General features: G+C 37.7%; 1 protein-coding gene across 1 annotated transcript in view; it reads right to left on the minus strand.

Moving 5' to 3' along the window:
- LOC144628855 (fibroblast growth factor receptor 2-like) overlaps nt 1–8,772 on the minus strand; it is a 49,880-nt gene extending 41,108 nt beyond the window's left edge. Inside the window, exon 1 of the mRNA XM_078486959.1 lies at nt 8,605–8,772. The gene's annotated coding sequence lies outside the window, so the exon portion shown is untranslated. The remainder of the gene's footprint in view (nt 1–8,604) is intronic.
- Between the last annotated feature and the right edge of the window lie 12,341 nt (nt 8,773–21,113).

Here is a 21,113-nt window from a genome sequence, read left to right on the forward strand (position 1 = left end):
CTGGGAATCAACGCAGAGATTATTACCGTATTTACCCGTGTATAAGTCGACCTTTTTTCACACTTGGTGCCCGATTTGGGGAGAAGGAGATTGGATTCAATAATTTGTGATCATCACAATATCACAAACCTCACTGAGTCACTATGCCATGCTGTTGCCTCGCGCAAATGACAGTTTACATGAAAGCACTAGTGAAAAGGTATCACAAGATATCACACAGTATCACAAGGTATCACACGGTATCACAAGGTATCACACAGTATCACAAGGAATGTCAGACAACTCGCCCCCCGGACAACTAGCCCCAGACAACTAGCCCCCAATCTGGACGACTAGCCCCCACTTTCTGGACGACTAGCCCCCACTTTCTGGACGACTAGCCCCCATTAATACTTAAGATAAAATTTACTTATGCTTACCGTATTCTGACTTGCTTTTGATGTCCCAAAAATTCTACGATAGCAGGGAACGAGCACGAAATATGTAGCGATTACAAAGTTGCTTCGTGTTGGCGACAAATTTATTATGTTTAGTTGGAACTTTGCGTTTAGTTTTGCCTAAACCTATGAAGAGATAAGAATTTTAACTGCTATTTGTCCTAATTGCTAAGGAAATTCGAATTGCGGTGACAAAATACTGCCCAATTTACTTCCTACATAAACTTCGCATCGACATTCGCAATCTTACGCCATTTTGCGGTTTCTTTATAAAGAAGTATCGCAGGCGCATACAAGCCGCGACGGGAAATTTAGCATGTGTTATAAAATTTTCCATGGGAAAAGACAATTCTGCGAGGAACAAGAACATTGAGAAGCTTGAGAAGCTTAAAATCGGGCGCTTTGCCTTGAAAGGCAGGGTTCAGTACAGCAGAAACCACGAAGCAGTTACTTAAGTAGCACTCAGTCCGACTGTGTTTGTGTAAGTCACAGGGCTTGCATGAGCTGTATTAGTGTGCATAATATAATATCTAGAACGTTGTCGAGATTGCATTATTACTTAATGACATGATGGTTTCAATTTATAAATGTATCTCACACAATACAAATAAACGATTGAAGTAGACGACTAGACAATGTAAAGTTTGACTTAGCAAAGTGCAGTGTATTGGTAATACTGTAAGGTGCGGTTTCAACTGACGGTCGTGTGCTTTTCGGTATTTTCCAGGCATTGCACTTTGATGGGACAGTACTACAACTGTTTACCGGGGAACTACTATTGTCAAGAAAATGATCACAACTTGTTGATGAATGATTGAACATTTGTTTCATACCATTACTGTAATAGCAATTGATGAAGGCTTTTAGTACTGAACCAAAGTATAAGGACTGGGAAATACTGAAACCCATTATCAGCCACCTTAAACGGAAATATCTTGTTGGTGTTTCAAGGAATACAAGGAAACTTCACTCATCCCATGTATCTATGTATTGCGGTATTTTGTAATTTTTTGAGTGATTTTTGAGGATGTTTGGCAGGTGATAGTTTTTTTAAAAGAATTAGTAAAATTTAGACAACTAAGAAATATTGAAAATTTAATGTGAATTTAACATTGGAATTTGAAGTTAGAAATTGGCAGACGGACACCAAACAGTCCCGTGACATCCTGGAGTGTTTTTGCATGGGGGTCAACTGTGTGATGATGTTTCCATTTTTTTCTTCAATCCCCACTGATAAAGAACTGTTGTTGGTGTTATGTTGGTGTTATCACATGTCAAGCCTTTAACAAGGTATGAAAGAACACAAGGATTTAAATTATTCTGGTGCTCAATTTTTGCGTAACTAAAATTAATGTTACTCAAATTCCTGATGGATTCTGTCTTAAACTGTTACGAGCTTAGTATTTCCAAATTATTGCATGTCAATGTAAGGCAAGACAAGACATGCCTTGGTTCTTATGTAATTCTCTTAAAAACACATAAGATATTGACTATAATTTTGTCTGTGCTATGGCAATTCACAGTGGGGTGGTCTTGATGTGTCTTTAACTTGTAGACTGGACTGGACTAGTAAAACGCGGACTTGTAAAACGCCTCTAGACACTTCGAATTCCTTGGCCACAATCATCTTACGGCTCTCTTCAATACATAATGTCTCAAAAAAAACAGTAACCTCAGAAAGAAGTCAGAAGCAAATAAGGTCGAAAGACCGAATTTGAACATATAACGGCAAATGTTCTAATGTCACGAACGTAGGAGTCGTGTAGGCCCGTCACCTTTATTTACCACATACTGCCCCCAAATTAAAACAGTACCCTCAGAAAGAAGTCAGAAGCAAATAAGGTCGAAAGACCGAACTTAAACATTTAACGGCAAATATTCCAATGTCACGAACGTAGGAGTCGTGTAGGCCCGTGACCTTTATTTACGATTGACTGTTGATTTCTGGACGGGCCCCGTTCTACCTCGTGCGAGCAATACAAACGACTGCACTCAACAGACGTCAAGTAGTGGAAAGAAAGAAACATATGCACACAACTCATAGCATCAATCCCGTTGTTTTAGTAGGGGTTTGCAGAACGAACATGTGCTATACTGCAAAAACATCTCCACGCTAAAACAGACCATAGAGTGCTCAAAAAAGCTAGAAATATGCCGTCGAAGAAACACACAAGAGCTTCAAACACAAATTGTTTCGCTCGCTAAACCGTTTAGTTTCCGTTTAGTGTCCGCGTTCTACAAGTCCGTGCTTAACAAGCCCTCGTTTTACAAGTCCGCGTTTTACAAGTCCGCGTTTTACTAGTCCTCGTTTTACAAGTCCGCGTTTTACTAGTCCGCGTTTTACTAGTCCGCCTTTTACAAGTCCACGTTTTACTAGTCCGCGTTATACTAGTCCAGTCCAGTCCTCGAAATACAGTATGCCAAAACTCCCCGCCCTCTAAAGATAAGTCCTTGACGGTTCTTGTCGTTTTTCGGTGCCTATTCATCTTCGGCATCTTTCTCATCCACCTCTCGTTCTGTCCTGTGTCTGTCATCACACGAAAGAAATTATTTGAAGACTTTCAAAGCCGTGATATTATGCATCCAATCCGCGATAAAATTTAATTACAACAAAATCCAAGTTCTCATTTTGAATTCCATTTTTTTCAGTTGATACCTTTATCCAACTTGTGAAAAATTCCATTCAAGTTCCTATTAATACTGTACATTCCCAATGTTTTGCTCAGGTCTTCAGAAGCGTCTTACTAACCAAATCTAAAATAATTCCAAAACATGCTGTACAAACATTCTACTCTTTGTGACAAACGACTTGACGACCAATTGTTCGAAATGAAAATCGACACAGTTCTTCCTAAATAAAAAAAAAAGTTTTACGGCGGAGTCAGGCTCAAAAAATATACCGCAAGATCACACCCCCATTCAAAGTCAGAAACCAGCAAACCATCAAGTTTGCTAAAAAAAACACTGCGTGACATCAATGACGTTACCTTTTTCATTTACAAAAATAACTTTAACTTGTCAAAGTAAGTGCAATTTCACAATGGTGAATATATCGGCCCAGTTCTCGGCCGGGTCCAGTTCTCGGCCACTTTGTGTTTAACGAGTTTTTTCACACTCCAGTTGAATCAAAAAGAAAAGGTATTTCCTTCAAACGATAGACTGATTCATGTGCTTTAAGTATCTTGAGTTTGATCGTTCAATTCGATATAGAAAGCTCACACGTCGAGTTTTCGCGGAGGTGGTTGTTTGTTTACGGCTCCAAATTCATGGATGTAGTTAAATTCGTATTTTATCCAAAAGCCCCCACCATACGAGCTAATTTTTGGCATGTGAAACGTAGAATAATTCAGCTTTCTGCTTTAGTTAACTTTTCGTTGAACCGTTGTATTTTTTGGTCTTAATTTACTTCGAAATTTTTTCTTGCGACGTTTGCGTATTTGCCAGTTCTCGGCCACCCTGCTCGCTATCACAGCTTAGCGCTTGGTTTTTAATATAATTTCATCTGCTGCTGCCAGAATGAAAGAAATAAATGTTTTAAAAATAAAGTTCAATCTTATCTCTAAGTTTTGAGCTGACTCTTGTCTTGTCTATTATTTCTACAACACCTAAATATTTCAAGACCTTTTCACTGCAAAATAAACCATCTAAATGCACGGGTCACACAATGCGGTTTTGCCAGAACCTGCACATAGGCAACTAGGCGCGTTAAAATCCTTCTTTTCTTAAGTAAAACAAAGCATCATAAAAATAATTTGGGATCGATATAGTATAAATAGGTTTACAGAGTGATTTTATGACTGTGAAAATTAATTGAGCATTTTTTTACAGATAATTACGCACAAGCTTTTTAGTGGCCGAGAACTGGGCCCACAAATGGAGCTTTTATTTTTATTATTGCTCGGGCAAATTGTTTCGTTCTTGAGAGATTTGAATAAAGCTCTTCATGATTTTAAGTCCATCATGAAAGCGATAAAGTTTGTGAAGCAAGATTGTTTCGTTCTTCTGCGTCATTTTAAGTCGATCGTGAAAGCGATAAAGTTTGTGAAAGCAAGATTGTTTCGTTTGAGAAAGCATGATTTTAAGTCGATCACGAAAGCGGTTAAGATTATTTTAAAGTCAATCGCTTTAGTATCTAGTGAATCTAGAAAGTTCAGCGAGCAGTGTGGGAAACTTCAGCTTTCAGGCTCGCGATAGCCTGGGTTCCAGTGTTTCGTATTCAATATGGCGACCATATTTACGATCGAAGCTAAATGCATTTCAGTTTGTCGAAGAAGAGTATAAGCAACTAGAGTAGAGTACAAGATGAGGTGTTACAAGTTTCATCTTTTAAACACAGAATAAGGTAGGGGGCTAGTCGTCCAGAAAGTGGGGGCTAGTCGTCCAGAAAGTGGGGGCTAGTCGTCCAGATTGGGGGCTAGTTGTCTGGGGCTAGTTGTCCGGGGGGCGAGTTGTCCGGATACCGTGTCAACTGGTCGGCCGCGTGTGTGACTTTTCAATAAGGGAAATCTTTCTCCCGGATGAAGGTGTCGCGTGATTTAGTTGTCACGTTTGGTCTTTCAACATCTTACAAGTTCACATGAAACAGCGTTACTGAAAGGTGAACTCATTTGACTTATTCTGAAGCGAAATTACCCTGGAAAATTATTATCATGCTGTCAATAGGCCTTATTCGTATTCCCCGACGGCCCTGGGACGAGAGCCTTCTGAACATGAATGCGAGGCTAATGCGGGGTACTTTGCACAAATTGCAAAGAAACATATGGAAAATTGCGACTGGGTTGCCGAAAAACCTTAAAAATTATAAACGCTTTGAGGACCTAGAGCTAGTCGGTGATCTGCAGGCTAGAGGGATACCAGTGTCAATCAGAAAAAATTAGAAGATCTGGTAGAACTTACCGAGAAGGCTAACAAATTTACACTGAATCGTCGGGAACGGTTTCGAGTCAGCAGTACTTGCGAAGTAAACTTCAACACCAGGTTATGTTTCCAGCTAATCTCTTATTTTTATTTTCAGTGTACATCCGACTTAAGTGAGGGATTAAACTTTCCTTGAGGATATTTATATTGCTATTTAAGAAAGGGGTTCAGAAGAGGGAACTTGCTATATTAAATTTGATCACGCGCACAATCTCAGTTGTTTATTTTTTTAAACAATAGCTACTGTAGCGCTGTGATAACTTTTTTCACTGCAAGAGCATGAAATGAGCGTGAAACGATTAACAGCATCACTTGAGCCAAATGAAAATCTAGCCTTTTAATCAAAAATTGTGTGTAGTTAGCTTCAAAACGAATCTGTAAATTGCTTTGTAATTTAGTGAGTTTGCCGATCTTGATGTGCGTGCGAGATTTTAATCTGAATCATCCAGTTCTGTTTCAGACCATTTTCGTGAAAGAATATTAAATGATCATTAAACTATCGACATTCTCACTTAACTGAAATAAGAAAATTATCTTTTATTCGAACATTCGATGATTTAGGGGCAAAATGAATTTGGAAGTTTAGATCTTGTGATTTTTAGGTCTTTCTAGCCAGTTTGCATGTACCGGCGTGGGAGAACATTAATTAAATTTACTAGTTCTCAAGACGTTTTGGCAGCAGCACAGAAACATAGCAGTCAAACTGTGAAAGAAATCAGTTCAGTGGAATTAAAAGCTATTCTTTTAACTAAACAGTGAGAGCATTTAACAGCAAACGAATTTGTAAATAATTAATGCGCCATTTCGTTCAGTTGTTTTTGTCCATATGCCGATCAAAATATGTAGTCAATACGCAGCATCTCTCAGACATTTATCCTTTTTTTTTAAAATAATAGCAATACAAATCTCTCCAAGTTAAGTATTTTGCCTCTAGTAAGTCGGATGTACAATCAAAACAAATATTAACAGATTGGGGTTATTACCTTGCGACCATTCTCGTCCCCATAGCCCTTTCGTTTCTCTTAGCCGGCTTGGCACGAGAAAACGGAGGGCTCTGGGGACATAGGATTTTTGAATTAATTCGCATTTTTTTGATTGGCTGTTTGGAACAAAGAATTCCTAAACGGAAGTCGAAAACGTAACGACTCTCTCATACATTCTTTTGAAACGTCGTGACGGCATACATGAAGACCGGAAATCCTAGAATCTAGGACTGGAAATCCTGTGTCCCCAGAGCCCTTTGTTTCCTCGTGCCAAGGCCCAGCCGGCTAAGAGAAACGAAAGGGCTATGGGGACGAGAATGCCTTGCGACTCGATGACTGACCAACCTCGTTCCCAGGGTCTCTCTCTCCTGCCCCCTAGAGCGAGACTCTGGGAACGAGGTTGATGACTGACTTGCACTCCCCCGATTCGACTACTTCAAGGAAAATTTGTTAGCCTTCTCGGTCAGTTCTACCAGATCTTCTAATTTTTTCTGATTGACACTGGTATCCCTCTAGCCTGCAGATCACCTCCTAGCTCTAGATCCTCAAAGCGTTTATTATTTTTAAGGTTTTTCGGCAACCCAGTCGCAATTTTCCATACGTTTCTTTGCAATTTCGAGCAAAGTATCCCGCATTAGCCTCGCATTCATGTTTAGAAGGCTCTCGCCCCAGGGCCGTCGGGGAATACGAATAAGGCCTATTGTTTGCCCATATTGCATTCTGCACTGTCCTTTGAGTCTCTGAGTTTTCAGTTGGAAGAGTTGCACTAAAGCCCTGAAATTATATTCTAGCGAAAGAAAAAGAGTTTTTATGTTGATAGGAAGTGACCAAATTTCTCTGCGCGGTTTTGTAAGCGAACGCGAGGAGTGTTCATAATAGCTAATTTCGGGTTTAAAAGTTAGGAAATTTATAACTTCGACCACCGAAATCGATTTTCTTTGTTTTCTTAAAATTAGAAAACCTCTAGGGGAAACAAACTACATCAGGTTTCTTATCTACCTTAAAGCTAATAATGAGCAAAAAACGAAAAAAAATCGATTTTCCAATTTCTTCCAGGAAATCAAATTCTTGCTCGGCCGTTCGTAAAAGTCACTCTTAAATACAAGTGTGAATAGCTTGTAAAATTGCTTTTTGGTCAGAGTATTTTTGAGTCAGAGAAATAGGCTAAGCAAAGTTGCAAAGTTTCTTTCAAGACTTTTCAAAACATTTATCGGGAATTGTTCGGGAATCCGAAATCGATTAAAATGTGTTATGTTTTGTGGCATATAATTTGTGCTATATTTTAGTATGACTCCATTTGCTTTTCTTGATTTTCTGCAGTGTAAATTAAGCTGAATATTTCTTGAGTACAGTTCATTTTAAGCAAAGCTATTTTATTCGGAATTAAATAGAAAACAACATTCTTCACTCTTGCTTGTCAATCGAGTCGGACTCAACATTGAAATCAAATCTGCACGTATACAAACAAAGGTCGGTCCGTATTGGGAAAAAGTTGAGGCCTGCGATTGAGTGATTGCGGCACTAAGAAGTCGTGTATCATTTTGGGGAGTAAATAGCAGTTGATTAGTAAATTTAATGAGCAAACATGCAGTTAAAATTTTGCAGCGCGGTTATAAGATCTAAGAACATCTTTATAATAATTCATCAGGAAAAAACAAAGAGGATCGCAACCATGACAGTGGTTCTTAATTAAAAAGGAACCTTACAATTTTATTTCTATGTTTACTATGTAGTTTGGTTTCTTAAATGAATTTTTTTAAGAGCGACTTTAAGGAAAAACCAAGCAAAATGTTGATTTTGTGGCAGACATTTAAAAAATTGATTTCCTTTATTTTTGCTCATTAAGTCTTTTAATTTTGACAAGAAAAGAAGATCAGTTTTCATGGTCAGAGTCACAAACCTGCCAAATTTCGAACCTGAAATTAGCTATAATTATTAACACTCCTCATGTTCGCTTACAATTAGACCTGCACAGAGAAATTTGAACACTTCCTATCAAAAGAAAAACTCTTTTTCTTTCACTAGAGGAAAATTTCAGGACTTTAGCGAATCCCTTTGAACAAAAATAATTTAAAAAAATGAGGGCTACTTTATGATAACAAAATGTTGAATTAAATAGTAATTTTCAGTGGCATTATTAAGCATGTGGTATAACTCCAAATTTTCTCAATTCTATTACAATTAATAGAAGATTAATAAATTAATAAATTCATCTAGATCAACTTAAAGACGGCTTTTTAAGATTATTGAGACCAATGACTACTTACTTGGACAAATGTTTGTGTTGCATGATTGGGTTTTAGTATTGGGTCCTTGGCAATCACGGCCATTGTCTGGAGGAGGATTGGTACATGACCGCCGGCGAGTCTGAGATCCACTGCCACACGTCACACTGCATTTGCCCCAGGTTCCCCAAGATGACCAGCCACCATTAACTAGAATATACAGTGGAACCCCGTTAATACGAACACCAAGGGGACAGGCCAAATTGTCCGTATTAACGGGGGTGTCCGTATTAAGCGGGGTCTCCGAAAAAAGTCACTGATACATGTTTTATCGGCAACAAAACTTTATTTAATTGTACTGTAACTGTAACAAATGCAAACTGTGAACTCTCTGACTAAAATTTATAGTTTTTACAAAAAACCTACAATCTAGTGATACACTCGAACTATTAACAAACTCAACAGTAGAATAATTTGAAAATGTCGCAACTTTACTATATACAAGAAATAAAACGTATTTTAGCAACAACAGAACGTTTTCTATAAAGTTTCCTTTGTAACTAAAACTCTGACCGTAACCGTTCTCAAACTCTACAAACTCATTTGAAAGAGTCCGTAACTTTACTTTGCAAGGAAGCTTTAAGCAAAGAAAGTGAAACTTTTAAATAGGAATAGCAGTCAGCCGGAAAACAGTACAAGGTTCAAACACCATAAGTCACGCTATTAAGCTACTCTTTGAAATAAAATGGGTTACTCTTCGAATTCTGTCATTATTTGTCTAGGGTCCAGTGTCTTCAAGTGAGCAAATAATCGCGACAATAAAAATTGTCGGTGCACAGATAAACAGTGTCCGTAAAGCGGGGTTTAAAATGTATAAGAGTTTGTTACTCGGGACACGGAAAAGTGTCCGTTGTCCGTATTAACGGGTGTCCGTATTAAGCGGGTTAATTTAAGAGAAAATGTATGAGGTTTTCGTCGGGCCCAACGAAACTGTCCGTAATACCGGGGTGTCCGTATTAAGCGGGTGTCCGTAAAGCGGGGTTCCACTGTAATATTTTACAGAGATGAATTCTTTTAAGATCTTAGTAATATAATGAGTGACCACAGTTCATCAACAAACTAATTATTGTGACGACCAAAACAAGATAACTAATTGTACATTTACCTGAAATTGAATAATAGCTTTTACAAAGGAAGAAATAAGCACCAATCAGGTATAATGAACTGAAACAATAATTATTGTTCAGTTTCTGGAAAACTGAGATGGATTATGAACAACAAACTTAAAATAAATTATAATTTGGTATGCACCATCCATCACAAACAAAGCTCCTTTGTCGATTCTTTGAGATAAACACAAAAGACAAACAAGGGAGTGTCCAATGTTGGTAACAAACATTATTTATAATAATGTTGTTAGTTTACGAACAACACTTAACAATAACTGGTAGTCATTTGTGTGGTATAAAAAGACACGCTATTTGTTCACTGTTTCGGCTACAATATCTAGAATAAATGGCTTGTTAATGTCCTTGTAGGATGTGATAGTGACACGTCAATTAACTGTGGCAAAATTTGAACATCTCCTATGTTGTTTTCTGTCTCTCGCGCCCTTAAATCAAATGCCTGTTTACCAAGCTTCCCCGGGTTCTTAATATGCTTAAAATATAAATTGGTGTAAATACAGTTATTTTTTGGGGTCATTAGTTACTATTTCAAAAGCCATATACGTGACTGGTCAAGATCAACAAACTTTGTCCGGACAAATTGTCATCTTGAACAGACTTTGTGCATTGACCAGCCATTATTTTCAGCCCTGGGTTAAGCATGATACCAAGCTATTTGGTGAAGCCAAAAGGCACAAATGTCTCCCAAAATTGGATGGAGAGTTTTGGCAGAGTTTTTTCTTTTTCTAATAGCTCTTAAGCACCATTTGTTTAATGTTATCTGTTCCTGCATGCCTAACATTAGACCAATATGAACCACATTCCCCATTTTCAATTTCTCTTCACCAACACTGCTCTTCGCTGCTCTGCTCTGCTCTGCCCTGCTCTAGTAGAGCATAGTCTAGTCGAGTCGATCCAGTCGAGCCGAGACTAGTCGAGTCGAGCACAGTAGAGAAGAGTAGGGAAAAGTAGATCTACTTATCCCTACTCTTCTCTACTGTGCTCGACTCGACTAGTCTCTGCTCCACTGGATCGACTCGACTGGACTATGCTCTACTTACTCTTTTCTACTCTACTCTTCAGCAAAAGTTCACAAATCAATTAAATATAGTTTGTCTCAAAAGAACGTAATGTGCTGCATTGCACTTACCACCTGAATTGTTCCATAGCATCCACATGAAAAGGAAAAAAAGAAAATTAATTATGTCATAATGTTCGCTAAAAAGGTAAAAATATTATTTACAAGGCTAAAAAGTTATAAAACTTTAAAAGAAACCAAACGTTTTCGACTTGTTGTCATCATCAGGGTTAAAAACCGTCTGTGATTTGCATCGTTTTTATACTCAGCATTCTTTTATTTGCAGTAATTAATACACATTACGACTCCATCGCGCTTTAAATCAATCTCGAGCCCAGAGTGTCTCCCGGCTCCGCGGTCCGTCAGCGGTTGGTCAGCGGTAGGGTCGCCGGTACACACTCTGGGAAACTGAAATGTATTTCTCTTTCCCTATTGGCCCTCACAGAACAATAGAAATCAACACAGAAGTCTGAAAATCTTCCCGGAAGTAAACCAAACCGGAAACCCTGGAAAAACATTTTTTTGTTTTCCATGGTCAAATGTTCAGAAGTATCAGCTTAATTTTGTAAAAACACCTAAGAAATCGTGATATGGCTCTAAATAAATGAAGTATTTTCTAATTCTACCCTTCTCTTTGAACGTAAAAGATACCATGAATAAAAAAAGGACTTCCTTTAAACGTCGATTCTGAACGGAGTTTTAAAACAACAAACGACGGCGTCACCAAGGACAAGGTTGATTGAAAACTCAATTTATAGTTGACTTACAAATCTCGCTAGAACTACTGTTTTCATTCAAATCTCCGTTCCGGTTGAAAAACTGAATATGGCAGACAGTGCACGATTCAAAATAATTACTAATGACGCAGAATTTGAACATTACGCATCGTTGTTTTGCTGAAGAAAATGAATTGTACAAAAATTATAACACACGTGTGCACGTGCTGAGTCGCCAAAATGCTAATTACGCCTTTTGAATAGCGTTGACCGGTGTGCATGTGGCCTTCAACGTCTTTATTAATATCACCGCCATTCAACGAGGAAAAAATTGTTTGCTCGAAAACATGCAACCTATCCTGAAAAGATGCGCTGTCAGCGAGAAGCCTTTCCAATATACAAAAGTCGCCAAACAAAAATATGCGAAAGTCGCCAAACAAAATTTTTTTATGAACAGAACAATAGCTTGTCTGTGCGTTGTGTATTATGTAAATTTCTTAGCTGTCCTCTGCAAAACAACAACGGACACACACGCACGCAGTCTTCGCAGACGGAATCCTGGAAGGCTAACAACACCTTTGATTTAAAACAAACATAGCAGAATGCTCAAGAAAGAGACTAAAGGAAATCAAACACCAGACGCATTTTTGTTAACTCTCTCTTTTGTTAACTGCAGGACGTTATTGTTACTTTTGTTGAATCAATAATTACCAGTAATACTGTAGTTCAACTTTCTCGATTTACTTCCGTATTGGGAAATTTACTTCCGCTTGGAACTACGAGCATGCGCAATAAAAAACGGAAGACCAAGGTTCTTCCTGAAATCGACCTGAAATTGATCTGATCCATTCCAGTTTCCCAGAGTCCATCCCATACCGCTGACTGACTAGATGGACTCTGGGCTCGAGATTGGCTTTAAATGTGTCTTTTTGAAATGGGCAATACCGCTGGAAATTGTAGTCTGAAGGCTCCATTTATTCCTTTGGGTATAAGTTTCGGTAGCTGCCGAAACTGTGTCACACAACTTCAATTTTATTCGTTTCTAAAAAGGTGAGATATTTTGGAAGAAGCCGCCCAAGTGACTTCAAAAGACTGGAACAATAGCACAATTAACCTACCTTGAGCGAATGAAGTTGTGAACGTATCCTTTTGTTGTTGAGTTGTGATTGAACTTCCGATAACCACTACAGACATTCTGCAGATTTAAGTCTTTCGCGATGTATTTTTCGCTTTTATATTTATTAAAAAATAAAGAGCTTGTTGAGAGCTTTAAAAAGTGATCTTGAACGAGCTATTTTGATTGTTGTAGGCGATTTTAGTTTTGTTTTCGCCGAGCGCGTAGCGGCGGGCTCGATTTACAGAGTTAATTATGCGTATCCAAATTCTGACACATGTTGATAATTGTTTATGCCCAGATAGCTCCAAAATCGCTTTTTATAGAGTTAAACTCTTCCTTCTGTTGTTGGTATTTTATTCGAAGCGTTTTTAGTGCAAATAAAAGAGATTTTAATCGAGGACAATTCTCTATAGTCTATCTAAGCTGAGTGATCACTTTGTTTTTTTAAAGTTTAGCGTTTTCGTCTATCCCGTGCCGTCTATGAAGTATGTATCCCGCAGAATAAAAAACAAACAATGGATTTGATTTGATTTTTTATTTTTCCGCACAAAAATGCGCATTAAACATTGATTTATAGTTTTGTGAACACAGAAAACTCTTTAAGCATTTAATTTTCGTAGCCTTCGGTGAGAATGTGTAATGTGAAACCGTGCTACACGCGCGCCAAGTTTTAATATTTTTCGCCGACAATTGTTAAGCTTACTAAATAAAATCTTCGCTTAACTATATTGTGTCACGCCAAACTTTTGATTTACGTTGAACAATTATTTAGTAATTGAAACGAAACGCATTTGTTCAGTCTCGATTCGACTGAGTCGCTTAAATAAACGTGCTGTGTTGCATAATGTCACTCGTCTAAATGTCACTATAGTCACGCAAAAACCACGGCCGATCGAATAAAATATCCCAAACTACAAAGGCAAGTGTACAGTGATTAAAGGGTCCTGTTTTATTTGTATGTGGTATTCCTTTTTACACAATTCCTTGCTTTGTTTGCATCGAAAATATTTTCATTCGGTAAAAAGAAAATATACTTTAGTACGCGAGCTTGCTTTGTTTAACTTTGCGCGCGTCCACTCGCTCTAAAACTTTTGCAGTTTTTAAGTAAATGAATTACATTTCCACGCATTGAAAGTGATAGAAAATAAAATCAGTCAAGCAGATTCCCAGGAGATATTTTTCAGTCTGTTAACAAAAGAAATGCTTCTCACCTACATCAAAGATGTTGCGCTCTTCACGATCTTCGGAAGCTTGCCGGAATGAATAGGCAATGAGTTTAAACAATAGCTTGAATATATGAATGCTTAATAACCTCAAAATTTGAGGTACACATTTAAAGCGCTGTGAAGTTGTCATGAGCATTCTTTAGCAAGAAATATGGCACCTATTGTTTGGAACGGCGCGAAATGTCGAAGGCGTAGTTCGCTCACCTCGACAATTCGTTGCGATCTTTCGCGCGATAGTTCGCTCATCTCGAAAATTCGCTGCGACCTTTCGCACGATAGTTCGCTAACCTCGACAATTCGCTGCGATCTTTCGCACGATATGTCGCTCACCTCGACAATTCGCTGCGACCTTTCGCGCGACATTTCTTTCTGTTGGTCTTTGTGTTTACGGCAAAGTTCACTGTAAGAAAATACACGATCTTACGTTCTCCACAGCTAGCTCGAGAACATGGGCGAAATCTTTTTGTAAATTCATATTACAATCTATACCAAAGGTTAAAACAAACTTACGTGGCTAGTTTCCAGCAAGAACTTAACCTGTTAGCAAGAACATAACTGTCAAAGCGATTCCACAAAATGTGACTTCTCGTGAAAACATTCCTTTAATAGGACTTGCCATTTTGAACAAGCTCTCTCTTTTTGGGAAAAAGTGAACAGCTCTGCTCTTTTAGTTTGTAAGTTCTTAACTTCATTCAACATTTTTATCTTTTCCAAGGCTTCAATTATAATTACAATATTTTTAATTATTATTATTATTAATATTTTTAATATTAATAATAATATTATTATTATCATTATAATAATAATAATAATAATAATAAAAATTATTATTATGAATTATTATTATTATTATTATTATTATTATTATTATTATTATCATTATTATTATATAGAGAGTATCATGCAACACTGAATAAAAGTTTAAAAACGCTTACCAGCTGATTGGTTCCCAAACATCCGCATGAAAAGGAAAAGATGGAAATCATATATTACTAGTAATAAATTTGTTTTATCTATTTAATTAACCAAATACTGCAGAATATGCACAGAAGAGCAGGCTGAGCACAAGGCAATTGGACCTTATGGTAGTTTGGCAGAAAAGAAAGGAACATGTATGCATTTAATAAATTAAAGTTAAATTTTTAAGACACTTACGAGCTGATTTGTTCCCAAATGTCCACATGAAAAGGAAGAGATAAAACTCAATTAGTACTGGTATTGTTTTATTCTTTTTAATACAGTAAGGAATCAATTACCGGTATATGTTAACTAAATGTCTTATTCATTTTACAAAATACAACATTCTTTAGAAAAAGAAAAAGAAGACCCCAAGCAATTGCTTAACCCAGGCAGTTGCATGGCTTGCTTAAAAAATTGTCTTAGCTGGCTTTTTTATGATTTAGTCAGCAGATGATTTAATTGGCCATCAGGCAAGGGAGCATGAAAAGTTATTGCCCGGCTACCAGGAAAATCTACCTGTCCTAGATAAATTTACCAGACAGGACTTTTTCAAGCCCTGGATTATAACTTGCATATCATGCATGCTGGGAGTAAGGCACTTTTCTACGACATCATCAGGATAGCAAGTAACTAGTAAAGCTAAATGGTAGAAGTGCTGCCAAAGGGGAAGAACGATGTAGTAGTATGCTTGCAGAACCTCAACTTTGATGGATCAATACTTGGACTCTCTTTCATTTTACGCAACAATTATGGTATCAAACAGACGGCTATTCATTGGTGAACAAGTTGTGATTATTTTCTTTTCATTACAAGTTGCTATAGTCATGATATAACGTGTTAAAAACACCCTTTATTTTACCCTATAAGTGCCTATAACTATAAACGAGTCGGTGACCCACGTTTTTATTGTCGAATTGTAATCAACAGGATAGGATGTAACTTTTTGCAAACTTTTAAAAAAATCTGCACATGGAGTTCAGAGTCACCTTAAATTTATGAAAATTTAAGTTGGCTCTGAACCTCATTTTGGCCATGAATGGTGGCGCACAGCACTGGCACTGGTTATGCAAAAATTTTTACGCCAGGCTACTCCCCCTGTTGCGTGACACAAAGTTTTGCGCTTTAACGATGTCGGTTTCAAGTTGCAAGTCACTGCAGTAAAATCAGACTGAAGAGAGCTTCGAGTCGATTTGAGTGAACTTTTTCACAAATTTTTTTCTTGAAAAGCAGTGTATTTCACTGTTTCAGTTTACTTTGTGCATGCTGTAAAATCCAAGATGTCACTTGTTTGAAATCCTGCCTCACACCTGGTCACATATCACATCACATACATATCAAAACACAAATCAACAAGGTGACAAATTTGCGCACGCTTCTTACCTTATTGTTACTTATTTTCGTGGGACTTAAATTTTGGGATTTTTGCGATTTTCAAATTATCGCGAAATTAAAGACCCGCAAAAATTTATTCTTAACGTTTCTAACGTATTTTTAATTGTTTTAACATATTTTTTGGCCTAATCATGAAAATTAAGTCCTGTGAAATTTGCACGTTGCATTTTTGCAAAATTAAGTTCCCGCGAAAATAAGTAACAATAAGGTAATTCTCGATTAATGGTTTCTGGTTTGGGTACAATGAAAATTTGCTTGCACTAGAAATAACGAGAAATACTTTGCGCATTGTGGAAAATTTTCATTGTTATATATTCATTTGTTAACTATAAAGATTAGCCAAAAAAATGGAACAACACATGCAGTATGTGACGAAAAGAAACTAATTTATACTACAAGTAAAGGTGGGAAATAAAATAAATTAAATTGTAACTGTTCAGTGTTCGTGTCATAATTTCCAGTGAGGTATCAAAAAACTGATAATGAGAGTAATGGTGCCAAGATGACACTGAAACGTCGTTCCGTCTTTTTGCTAACGACGATTAGGAAGTCATTGCGTTACGCATTGTTAAAATGGATTCATTACAGCAAGTGAAAGCAGAGGTTTACATCGGTTGTTTCTCTCGTGAAAACAGTTGCTTTTCCCACTCGCTTACATCTGAAATGACCCAAGAGCAAGCCCTGGAAGGCGAGTTTCCTTCCTTTCAACATTGAAATGCAAAGCATTCAGCTAACGTTAAAAATCATCTCCTTTGGTCTCCATTCGTTATTCTTCTAGTGACGAAGGTTCATTTCGCTGTTTATTTTCCTGGCTTCTACAATCAGCACAACTAGGACTTAATGCATAAACGCAGTAGTGAAAAGAAGAAGGACGCACTTGCGAGCTTTGTCTGCATCTTCCGCCATTATTCAAATTGCATTAGCACGAGGATCACATTGAACTCCACTGCGCATCCTGAATCTTCCATTCGCGCATAGCCACAATTCTTTGCTAACTCCACTTCGCATCCTGAATCTTTCATTGGCGCATAACCACAATTCCTTGTGCCTTTGATCTTACTGCCGACCACAATTCCTTGCGTTTCCTAAGAAAAGTGATTGCAGGCCCCATAAAGTAATCCTATGCCGATTAGAGATCTGCCTCGCTCGTTCGTTTCAGGCTCACTCAGCAATATAAGAAAGTATTCTCAAACTTGGGAGATGAGGTGGTCTAATGGTTAGTACGCTGGACTCTGGATCGAGCGGTCCAGCTTCAAGCCCCAGCCGGGTTCATTGTGTTTGTTCTTGGCCAAGATACTTAACTCTCATAGTGCCTCTCTCAATCCAGGTGTATAAATGGGTACCGGGAACTAATGCTGGGGGTAACCCTGCGATGGACTTGTATTCCATCCAGGGGGGAATAAAAATACTCCCAGTCACTAAATGCTACAGAAACCAGAATAAACTCTGGTGGTATGGGCCACTTGGCTCAATGCAGATTTAACCTTAACCTTATTTTGAAACTTACGAACACAATCTAGTTCACAGCCAGTGTCACAACATTTCAGGCCAAATGGGCAGTCCATGTCCCTCATGCAATAGTCGACTCTTTTTTCTGGACATCCAGCAGGAGGCTCAAAATCTGGACATACACCTGGTCCTGAAACAGATCATGTTAAACTTGTTTTAAAACACTACTCCATCTAATTGATGTTTATTAGGCAAAACATGGTTTAATTGTAAGAAGTGCGCTACATGTAAATCAGAAGCAGAAGGTGGAATAAATAATGGTAATAGGACTGAGTGGAGTCCAATTCGGTCTGTAATCATACGAGTGATTAACAAAATCGGACGACCGCGAAGCGGGAGTCCGATTTGTTTAATCACGAGTATGATTACAGACAGAATTGGACGACACGAAGTCCTGTTACCAATTAATCAAAACTATGACAAAATTTGAGAAACAAACTAACCTTTAGTCAAATGGTTTAACGTTTTTATAAAAACTGAAAAACATAACAGTTTACTCAAAAAAATGCACAACAACAGCGCGCGCAAAATGACGCGTACTGTCCAATTACACAGGCATGACGCGTAAACTGTCCTATTACACTGTCCAATTACAAGCATGACGCGTACACTGTCCTATTAGTGCTCAAATCGGGCTACTGATAACCAATCACCGATCGAGAATTTTGTTATAGTTTTGATTATACTGTAAATAATCCAGTAGTGCCAATTATGGTGCGTGTGTGCCTGTAGGAGGTGTCTGTTAGTGGAGGTTTGAGTACAAAACAAAACCTTCAGATCTGATATTAAGTAAATAAACCCCTTTAGGTGGCTGGTATATTGTAAGGTAACGTCCAAGGGGTTTATTTATTTTATTACCCTCTGATCAATTGTTTACATTTTAAAACCACAGACCACGAGTTTGGAGCTTCCAATATCTCGAAGCAATTTATGTTTCCCTTTTCCGGCAGTTTGCAAAATCAGGATTCCATTTTACAGCTACTGCATTCTATTAGTACACAATTATACACTATTAGCAGTAATTAATATGTTTCATTCATTTTTAGAAATAAAGCATTCTTAGAACAAGAAAAAAAAAAACCTTTATATCATATTGCCTTTTTTCTCATAAGCAAAACTAATTGGTAATATGTGGATTGTGATACTAAATAGTACTCAATTAACTGAGTTTCATTCACAAATATAACTACATGTAATAACCAAATATGTTTTCTTCATTAAAAGAACTACAACATTCTTAAAGGAAAGGAAAAAAAACCACCAAGTAGTTAAAAGACACTCACTCGCTGATTTGTTCCCAGACATCCACATGAAAAGGAAAAGATGACAATTAATTTTAAAAATTATGATTATGTTTGGTTATTAATATATGTTTTATTCATTAAGAAATACAGAATCCTGCCAGGTTTTCAATAAGAATCAGAGTAGGCAGCAAAAGTTTAGGGGTAGGCGGAGAAGCGAGTACTCGACTTTGTAGGGGGGTAAATTTTGGGCCTCTTAGATTATGCATTTCCTGCATTCTGGAGGAGGAATGAGGTTGTGTCAACAGAACCATATCATTCCGCTAGAGTATGTAAATACTCAGTTTTTGATATATTTGATTCTTGCCAATAGTGATAAATCACGAACAACCCGATGGCCAGTTTTCCGGCCAAGGAGAAAATATCCTGTTCCACCGATGGCCGGAAAACTGGCCAAACAAAATGAACTCTCTTTCTTTGGGAAAAACTGGGCACTTCTTTCCATATTTGGAAAACTAATTTATGCAAGCTAGTGAAAGCACATCCTTTAAAAAAAATGGTGGTCTGTTTCATGAACTAAAGGATGATGAGAGCATTGTAAAACAAAGAAGACTTCCCGCTTGAGTTTTTCACCATTTTCAGCAAAAAACCTAAATTGGAATATCAAAGAGCAAATAATTTTAACCGTGAATCTCAAGAGTTAAGGGCAAATATCTTCAAAATTGTTTGATTGATAACTGGTGAAGATGAGTATTAAAAAGCCGTTTTGAAGACAAGTGTATACTGTAAACTAGTAATACGTGACTCGCAGGGCCTCGCGAAGCTCTGGGTTATTGTTGCTTAGTAATGGACAAAATACAGCAGACAGAATACAAACAGAAACTGAACAACAACGAACTGCACGATTACAGAGACGTCGACAAAATACAGCAGACAAAATACAAACAGAAACTGAACAACGAACTGCACGATTACAGAGACTTCGACAAAATACCGCGGACAGAATACAAACAGAAACTGAACAACAACGAACTGCACGATTACAGAGACTTCGACAAAATACCGCAGACAGAATACAAACAGAAACTGAACAACAACGAACTGCACGATTACAGAGACTTCGACAAAATACCGCGGACAGAATACAAACAGAAACTGAACAACGAACTGCACAATTACAGAGACTGCGACAAAATACCGCGGACAGAATACAAACAGAAACTGAACAACAACAAACTGCACGATTACAGAGACTTCGACAAAATACCGCAGACAGAATACAAACAGAAACTGAACAACAACGAACTGCACGATTACAGAGACTTCGACAAAATACCGCGGACAGAATACAAACAGAAACTGAACAACAACGAACTGCACGATTACAGAGACTTCGACAAAATACCGCAGACAGAATACAAACAGAAACTGAACAACAACGAACTGCACGATTACAGAGACTTCGACAAAATACCGCGGACAGAATACAAACAGAAACTGAACAACAACGAACTGCACGATTACAGAGACTTCGACAAAATACCGCAGACAGAATACAAACAGAAACTGAACAACAACGAACTGCACGATTACAGAGACTTCGACAAAATACCGCGGACAGAATACAAACAGAAACTGAACAACAACGAACTGCACGATTACAGAGACTTCAACAAAATACCGCGGACAGAACACAAACAGAAACTGAACAACAACGAACTGCACGATTACAGAGACTTCGACAAAATGCCGCGGATAGAATACAAACAGAAGCTGAAGACACAAGAATACAGAGATTACAATTACTGAGACAAAATTATACAGACAGACTTTTAGTAGAATCAACTGAACAGCTACAGGATAGATTACAATTAAGAAGGGAAAGTGATGCAGCGCGCATACAATTAGAATCGGAGGAGGAGAGAAATATTCGATTACAGTCTGCTCGAGAAAATAGTGCCACGCGTAGACAACAACAATTACAGCAACATTAACAGGAACTAAACAGAGATGATTATCTTTCCAATGGATGGAGAAATCCCGATCAGCCTTTACATCAGCAATAATGGGTTTAGAACGAAATGGCAAATTTTCATACAACAATGAACAGTTTTCAACACCAGCAGTTTATAGCCTGAATAGGCGT

Source organism: Oculina patagonica, chromosome 10 (assembly GCF_052425735.1).
Source record: "Oculina patagonica isolate OP01 chromosome 10, crgOcupat, whole genome shotgun sequence".
In the NCBI taxonomy this organism is placed as follows: Eukaryota; Metazoa; Cnidaria; class Anthozoa; order Scleractinia; family Oculinidae; genus Oculina; species Oculina patagonica.